At 59.7% G+C, this 8983-nt stretch overlaps 1 pseudogene; it reads left to right on the forward strand.

Moving 5' to 3' along the window:
* Positions 1–5182, forward strand: part of LOC143378202 (large subunit ribosomal RNA) — a 7427-nt pseudogene extending 2245 nt beyond the window's left edge.
* Positions 5183–8983: the final 3801 nt, after the last annotated feature.

Raw genomic sequence — 8983 nt, forward strand, 5'->3', positions numbered from 1 at the left:
AGGTGTCGCGCCGGTTCGTACCCATATCCGCAGCAGGTCTCCAAGGTAAAGAGCCTCTAGTCGATAGATTAATGTAGGTAAGGGAAGTCGGCAAATTGGATCCGTAACTTCGGAATAAGGATTGGCTCTGAGGAGCGGGGCGTGTCGGGCTTGGTTGGGAAACGGGTTTGGTTGACGAGCCGGGCCTGGGTGAGGTGAACGGTCGGGATTTCGGTCTCGCATCCGGGATCCGAGCTCGGTCCCGTGCCATCGCCTCCCGCGGATCTTCCTTGCTGCGAGGCTTCCGTGTCGGTTTTACCGTCGTGGTCGCCATTCAACGCTCAGCTCAGAACTGGCACGGACTAGGGGAATCCGACTGTCTAATTAAAACAAAGCATTGCGATGGCCCCCGAGGGTGTTGACGCAATGTGATTTCTGCCCAGTGCTCTGAATGTCAACGTGAAGAAATTCAAAAAAGCGCGGGTAAACGGCGGGAGTAACTATGACTCTCTTAAGGGTCATAGTTACGGGTAGGTGATGCGTCTTACAGACCTCTAGTAAGGTCCTTAGCCTCTCCTTACCCAGGGCCACGACTACGTCCAGAGTCGGCCCGCCGTTCAACAGGGTGCCGCCTCACTAGGTTGCACCCTGGCAGAATGTCGTGAGTCCAAAAATGGCCCCTGGGGGTTGCCGGCCCTCTCGGGCCTAAAATAGTGTTGGCCCAAGACCAAAAAGAACAGCCTCGGATGGAACAAGTACTAGGGGGGCGCCCACCGGTGCCCCCCCGCCAACACATCCGTCCCAACCAGGACCAAGCTCAAATCCCCCCGAGCCAGTCTACGCGTGTGAATTCCCAGGGTGCGACCGCGTCTTTACCACCAAAGCGGGTCGGGGCCTTCACGTGAGGCGTGGCCACCCGGATTGGACTGAGGACGTGAATCGCGCCGTGACAGCGAGGGCACGTTGGACGCAGGAGGAGGTGTCCCTGCTGGCACGGCGCGAGGCGGAACTGTCCATGAAGGGTGAACGCTTCATGAACCAGGCCCTCCTGGGTTTCCTTCCCGGACGAACGCTCGAAGCCTTAAAAGGTGCACGAAAGCGCGAGGGCTATCGTGCACTTGTTACGGAGCACATTGGACGCATGGAACAGGAGGCCATGGAACCGGAGGATGCCGTTCCGGTGGCTCCCGTCGGAGAGGATGAGGAGTGCGATCGGGCTCTTCTGGAGTTCTTCCGCGGCCTCGGCCCGGTCGGGGCGGACGCCTTTGTGTCTTCAACCCTGGATGGCGTCTGCAACGGTGTCGGGCTGGAGGACCGCGGGGTAACCTTGGAGAGGCTGACAGCATACCTCAGCGGTGTCTTTCCGCTACCTCGAAACACGGGAGCTGGACGGCCGCCCCGGCGGATGCCTACGGTGGGGGCTCGACTGTCGTGGCGTCAGCGGCGCAAGGTCGACTACGGCAGAGCCCAAAAGCTCTGGCGTAGGGATCCAAGACGCTGCTTTGATGATGTGATGGACGGCTCCGGTGCGAGCCATTCCCTCCCCAAAGAGGTAATGGTTCCGTAATGGGAGTCCATCATGACTGACGATCGCGACGTCTCCCCACCGCCGGTACAGCGCGAAGAAACCATTCGCGCCCTGTGGTCTCCTGTGACGCTGGATGAGGTTCGGCGATGTCTACCGGAGAGGAAGACTGCACCGGGTCCTGACGCCCTGTCTGCAAGGATCCTTTACAGCACCCCCTTCGAGGTGCTGGCAAGGATCTACAACTTAGTGTTGTGGTGTCGCAGACTCCCCCTTCACCTCAGGGGCGCTAGGACGGTGCTGATTCCGAAGAAACCGGTGCCCTCAAGTCCGTCGGAATATCGGCCCATTTCGGTGGCCTCGGTCCTTGTGCGTGGTTTACACAAGGTCCTGGCAAAACGGATGGGTCGATTGATTCCGATTGATGAGAGGCAAAGTGCATTCCGAGCCTCAGACGGCTGTGCGGACAATGTGTTCCTGCTGGACTTGTTGTTGCGACACCACCACTCTCGCCATAAGCCGCTGCACGTCGCCTCTGTTGATGTGGCGAAGGCGTTTGACACCGTTTCCCACCGGGCGATACTGCAAACACTGGAAGCGAGGGGCTGCCCTAGGCCCATGTTGGAATATATGGAGTCGGTGTACTCCGATGCTTTCACGACCATTGTATCGGGCGGCTGGCAGTCACATGCCATCCACCCGATGCATGGGGTGAGGCAGGGAGATCCCATGTCTCCATATATTTTCAATATGGTCTTGGATAGGCTCCTCAAGTGTTTACCCCAGGATATCGGGGCAGATATCGACGGTGTTAGGATCGCGGCGTCGGCCTTCGCCGATGACCTCATACTGGCGGCCTCAACGACGACTGGGCTCCAGCAGCTGCTTGACTGTGTGGAGGGCTTCCTCGCGGGATGCGGCATGTCCGTAAACGTGGGGAAGTCCTTCACTATCAGCCTCGGAACAGTTCCACGCCAGAAGAAGACCACCGTGGACCCAGGCAACTTCGTCCTCGGTGGTCAGAAGCTGGCTGCGATGAAGCGGACCGACACCTGGACGTACTTGGGTATCCCGTTTTCGCCAGAGGGACGTCTGCGTTCCGATCTGACGGTCAGGTTGGCTGCTGCGTTAGTTAAGTTATCTAGAGCCCCGCTCAAGCCGCAGCAGAAATTGTTCGCTGTGCGGACATATCTGCTGCCGAGCGTGTATCATGTCGGGTCGTTGGGGGACGCCAGGGTGGAGTCACTCAACAGGGGTGATCGTGCGGTAAGGGTGGAGGTGAGACGGTGGTTAGATCTGCCGCAGGATACACCTACCGGCTACTTTCACGCCAGCGTCGAGTCGGGAGGGCTTGGGGTGCCATCGCTTCGGTGGTGTATCCCCAGGATCCGGGTGAACCGCCTGAAGGGCCTGTCCTTGTCATTCGATGCGTCGGCTGCGCGGCCGGGGGACTTTCTTCGACTCGAGATCCGTAGGGCCCAAGAGCGCCTGAAGGATCATGGCATTTACATCGACTCTCCGGAGAGGGAGTCCCGCAGATGGGCGGGGGACCTCCACCGGAGCGTCGATGGCGGAGCCCTGAAAGAGTCGAGGAGGGTCCCCGGGCAGCACAGGTGGATAGCCGAGGGCACCCGCTTCTTGTCTGGGAGGGACTTCGTCCGGACCGGCAAGTTGCGGATTAATGCCCTTCCGACAAAGTCCCGTACATCTCGGGGCCGAATGCAGGACGGGCAGTGCAGGGCAGGTTGTGCTGTCTCGGAGACACTCAACCACGTGCTTCAGCCGTGTCACCGCACGCATGATGCTCGCATTAGGCGGCATGATGCGGTGTTCGCGTACCTGGCACGTGGTATGGAACAGAGTGGATTCGAGGTACAGCGCGAGCCGACCTTCCGAACCGACGAGGGCGTGAGGAAGCCAGATCTGGTCGCGACCAAGGACAGCAGGTGTGTAGTCGTCGACGCGCAGGTGGTCAGTGAGCAGACGATATTGGATCTTGCGCATAAGCGTAAGGTCGAATATTATGCTGATAACGCGAGCCTCCGCCGTGCGGTTGCGTCTAGCACCGGCACGGAGGAGGTGAGTTTCCCCTCGGCCACCTTGTCGTGGAGGGGACTATGGAGCGCGAAGTCCGTGAGGGGACTCCGGGAGGCCGGGATCGTGAAGAGGCGGGACCTCAGCGTGATCGCGTCGCGCGTTTTGGTGGGAGGCGTGGCGGCCTGGGGATTATTTAACCGCCGAACATCTATGCGGTTAGACAGGACGGGGGTTGGGTGAGGAATTGGTTGGGAACGGTATGTGCGAGGACGCCGCTCGCTGTCATCTGGTTTCCCGCACTTACGCCCGTGGTTGTAGGCGTTTTAATAGGGTGCGGGAACATACAGGCGCAAAAACCAGCGGGAAGGACAGATTCCCCGCCAGGGAAAAAAAAATAGCCAAATGCCTCGTCATCTAATTAGTGACGCGCATGAATGGATTAACGAGATTCCCTATGTCCCTATCTACTTTCTAGCGAAACCACTGCCAAGGGAACGGGCTTGGAAAAATTAGTTGGGAAAGAAGACCCTGTTGAGCTTGACTCTAGTCTGGGACTGTAAGGAGACATGAGAGGTGCAGCATAAGTGGGAGATGGCAACATCGCCGGTGAAATACCACTACTTTTCATCGTTTCTTTACTTACTCGGTTGGGCGGAGCGCGTGCACCGAGGTTTCGACCCGGTTGTCACGGTGTTCTAGAGCCAAGCGTGTAAGAGTGGCGTGAAGTCAAGTAGGCCCATCGCCGACAATACTCCCGCGTGATCCGATTCGAGGACAATGCCAGGCGGGGAGTTTGACTGGGGCGGTACATCTGTCAAAGAATAACGCAGGTGTCCTAAGGCCAGCTCAGCGAGGACAGAAACCTCGCGTAGAGCAAAAGGGCAAAAGCTGGCTTGATCTCGATGTTCAGTACGCATAGAGACTGCGAAAGCACGGCCTATCGATCCTTTTGGCTTGAAGAGTTTTCAGCAAGAGGTGTCAGAAAAGTTACCACAGGGATAACTGGCCTGTGGCGGCCAAGCATTCATAGCGACGTCGCTTTTTGATCCTTCGATGTCGGCTCTTCCTATCATTGCGAAGCAGGAATTCGCCAAGCGTCGGATGTCACCCGCTAACAGGGAACGTGAGCTGGGTTTAGACCGTCGTGAGACGGTTAGTTTTACCCTTCTGATGACTGGTCGTTGCGATAGTAATCCTGCTCAGTACGAGAGGAACCGCAGGTTCGGACATTTGGTTCACGCACTCGGTCGAGCGGCCGGTGGTGCGAAGCTACCATCCGTGGGATTATGCCTGAACGCCTCTAAGGCCGTATCCTTTCTAGTCAAAGGCGGCAACGATATTTCTAGGAGTTCCGTGTGGGTCGAAAGGCTCAAAACAATGTGACACTACTAGGTGGTCGGTCCACGTGGCCGATCATCGCACGGGCCCCAGTTTGCCGTACGGGCGTCTCTGTACCCACCATCGGGATCTCGCCGACTGGTGGACATGGCGCTCTAACGGTCGATCATGGGTACTCCAAGTTCGACGTCGAGACTCGGAATCGTTTGTAGACGACTTAGGTACCTGGCGGGGTGTTGTACTCGGTAGAGCAGTTACCACGCTGCGATCTGTTGAGACTCAGCCCTATGCTTGGGGATTCGTCTTGTCGGTTGGACGAGGCCCCACGTTGCGCACGCACGCGTAGCGCCTGACCAAAGTTATTATAACCAGCGGCGAGGCAATACGCCGCTGGGACTTTGATTATTTCGGCGGCGAAGCAATACGCCGCTGGAGAGCAGACCTGACCAGCGGCGAAGCAATACGCCGCTGGAGAGCAGAGCTGACCGGCGGCGAAGCAATACGCCGCTGGAGAGCAGACCTGACCGGCGGCGAGGCAATACGCCGCTGGGACTTTGATTATTTCGGCGGCGAAGCAATACGCCGCTGGAGAGCAGACCTGACCGGCGGCGAAGCAATACGCCGTTGGAGAGCAGACCTGACCGGCGGCGAGGCAATACGCCGCTGGGACTTTGATTATTTCGGCGGCGAAGCAATACGCCACTGGAGAGCAGACCTGACCGGCGGCGAAGCAATACGCCGCTGGAGAGCAGACCTGACCGGCGGCGAGGCAATACGCCGCTGGGACTTTGATTATTTCGGCGGCGAAGCAATACGCCGCTGGAGAGCAGACCTGACCCGGCGGCAGAAGCAATACGCCGCTGGAGAGCAGCAGCTGACCGGCGGCGAGGCAATACGCCGCTGGAGAGCAGACCTGACCAGCGGCGAGACAATACGCCGCTGGGTCTGGGAATTAATTTTGGTTCGTCCGCGCTGCCCAGTGAAATTTCAAGGCTGCGGGTTGAGATGCCGTCGCCGGAGGTCTCGTTGGTTTGCTACGCCGAAGACACTCTGGTGGTGGCTTCCGGGCGGAAGTGGAAGGACACGATCGGCCTCGCGGATAGAGCGCTGCGACGCGTCGTTGCCTCGATCAGGACGCTCGGTCTGCGAGTCGCCTTGGAGAAAACCGAGGCGATGTGGCTCGCGGACAGGATTGGGAGCGGTGTCCCCAACGGAGCGTCCCTGAGGATCGGGGAAGCCTGCATCAGGGTCGGCCGATCGATGAAGTATCTCGGTCTGACCCTGGACACCTACTGGCGATTCACGCGCCACTTCAAGACCCTCGCCCCCAGGTTGGAGAAGCAGGTATTCGTCTTTCGTCGAATCATGCCCAACCTGGGTGGTCCACACGAGTGTGTTCGACGGTTATACGTGACGGTCGTTCTGTCCATGGCGCTGTACGGCGCGCCTGTCTGGGCCGGCGACCTGGAGGACTGCCGCGTTGGGCGCGAACTTTTGGCAAGAGTTCATCGCCAAGCGGTCCTCCGATCCGTGCGAGCTTATCGCTCCGTGTCACACGTCGAACTGTCCGCCTTGACCGGGTCCCCTCCTTTCCATCTGCTCGCGGAGATGGAGGCGGACGTATATTCCGCCGTCCGAGGTCTCCGCGAAGCTGGGGACCCACTGGCCGACGGGCAAGAAGTGGCGAGGAGCCAGGCCCGGCAGCGCATGGAAGCCAAATGGCTAGAATGGTTGGCCCTCCCAGAACATCGGGAGGGTCGCGTTGTCGGGGCGCTCCTGCCCATCATAAACGAATGGGTGGGGCGCGGGTATGGCAGGCTTACCTTCCGCCTGACGCAGATCATCACAGGTGTCGGCTGTTTCGGCACCTATCTGCGTCGCATCGGGCGGGAGGAGGCGTCGCGGTGCTTCAGCTGCGACTCGGGCGACGAGGATATGGCGGATCGCACCCTGGCCAGATGCCGGGAGTGGGTCGACGATCGCCGTGTCCTCGAGTTGCAGCTGGGCCCGGATCTCTCGCTGCCGACGGTCGTGCGTCGCATGGCGAGGGACCGGGCGTGTTGGGTGGCTGTCTCCGAGTATGCGGAGGCGGTCATGGGAGAGAAGGAGGAGGCGGAACGCGAGCGGGAAATAACGGGTCACCCGTACCGTCTCGCGGCCCCCAGACGCCGAGGCCGGCGAAGATGACCTGGAGGCGGGGGAGGTCGACGTAGTTCAGTGCGTCACCCCGCTCCCCGACGGCGAATCATCGGGTCTAGGGGGCCCCCTTTTCGGGGCCATCTTGGGAGGTGGTGGCAGTGCCACGGTGTTGCCGTCGGCGTCGCGTCGTGACAGGTCGCGACGTGCCGCGGCGGCGTAAAGTTCTGGGTGTCCTCGTTTCAGAGGGCCCCCTCGGGGGGTAGCCGAACATCCGCTACCCCCCCCGGGAGCCGCGCTATAAGCGCTCTTGTTAACGCGCTCCTGTCGTAGGCGATCGAACAGATAGGGTAAGTTCGGCGGTCAACGGGACCGTCATTGCACTCTGCCCCTGCCCCCGGGGTGTCCGCCGGGCCTAGGCCCGGTCGCCGCTTGCGGCTCTCCCGGGTGCGGCGGCGGAAGAACGGTCCCTTGGATCATTTGACCAGGTGCCATCTCCCCGCCCGGCCACTGTCCGGGTTACTGTTCTATCGCGGGAGTCGCGGGGTGAGGGTGCCGGGGGGCACACTCACCCCTCCGCAACACCGTGCGACCCCCAGAAGTGGCGACGCGGACGAGTGGACCGTCGCGCGTCGCCGGAGTTTTGGGAAGGCCCCGCCGTCATCGCGCAGAGTTCGCCTTTGCGCTGAGGGGGGGGGGGGCAAGCGGATGTATCGCTAGTTTGCTCCAGCGTAAAGTCGCTCCCCTCGTGCGCGCGACTCCGCGCCCGAGGAAGACCACCGTGGAGTTTTAGTAGGTGCAAGCCCCACATAACCGCGTCCCTCCCCCGGTGGTCGGGGTATCCGTTACGGATTTCTCCACGTCAAAAAAAGTCTGGATTTAAAAAAAATAGAAAAAACCAGACCTAACCCAGGCCTAACCCAGACCGAACCCGGTGCAACAAGTAAAAAAGTATAAAAAACATAAGAAACTTAAGAATAGTATAAAAAGTAAAAAAACATGAGAAAAGTATAAAAAGTATAACAAACACGAGAAAAGTATAAAAAATGTATTAAAAAACATGAGAAAAGTATAAAAATGTGGAAAAATAGTATAAAAAAGGGTCTGGGTTAGGTGTGGATTTAAGAGAGCAAAAATCGTGGCGGTTCGGCGGCACCGTGACGCGGCATGTGCCAGTTGCGGCTGTTCTCCGACCGATCATTGCACGCCTCCGATACCTGGAAAGGCACCTCATCGACCGTCGGCTTGCCGGCGCATGGTCCATGGGGAACTCCGATGGGTTTCATGTTCTCTCAACCGGGTCGTCGACTCTGGTGGTACCCCCGGACCCTCGGGTCGCGCGGGGAGGATCCTTGGTCAGCCTGGAGCGGAGAATTTGGACGAAGTTGGGGGCCAGACCGGGAAAGTCCATATACCGCACCTCCACGTTGGTGCTCTCGGGGTTCTTGCGCGACTTGGTCGCGTCAAGAACGCGGACGCGGGTATGGCACTTGCGCTCCCCTGCGATAACCTTCATCGCAGGGGTTCCTTCCCCCCACCTCCTAGTGGGGTGGGATCTTCCTGTCGGCAGGGAAGTAAAATATTGCTGGGTGTTCCCCCCGCCTTAGTGGGTCCGTCCATCGGCGACGGCGAGCCCGCTCCTGTGGAGCCACCGTGGGATCTGCTCGTTCGTCGCATGGACGAACTGGAGAGGCGGATGGACGGGCGCCTGCTCTCGCTGGGCAAGGTGAACGGCCGTGCGACGCCGACGACTGCTGCCGTTCCGGAGGTGGGTGGGACTGGAGTCCCCCCCAGGAATAAGAGGGAGAGAAGCGCGGCGAAGCGAGCCCGCAACGCGGTCTCCGCGGTTGTTCCGGCCGGCATCGCGACACCAGGGCCTGCGGGGGTGTGCAGTCCCCCGGCGACTTCTGCACCATCCGCGCCTCTCCCTCCATCGACGGAAGGAAGAAAGAGGTAGAAGGAGGTTGC

The sequence above is a fragment of the Andrena cerasifolii genome, unplaced genomic scaffold, assembly GCF_050908995.1.
Source record: "Andrena cerasifolii isolate SP2316 unplaced genomic scaffold, iyAndCera1_principal scaffold1053, whole genome shotgun sequence".
In the NCBI taxonomy this organism is placed as follows: Eukaryota; Metazoa; Arthropoda; class Insecta; order Hymenoptera; family Andrenidae; genus Andrena; species Andrena cerasifolii.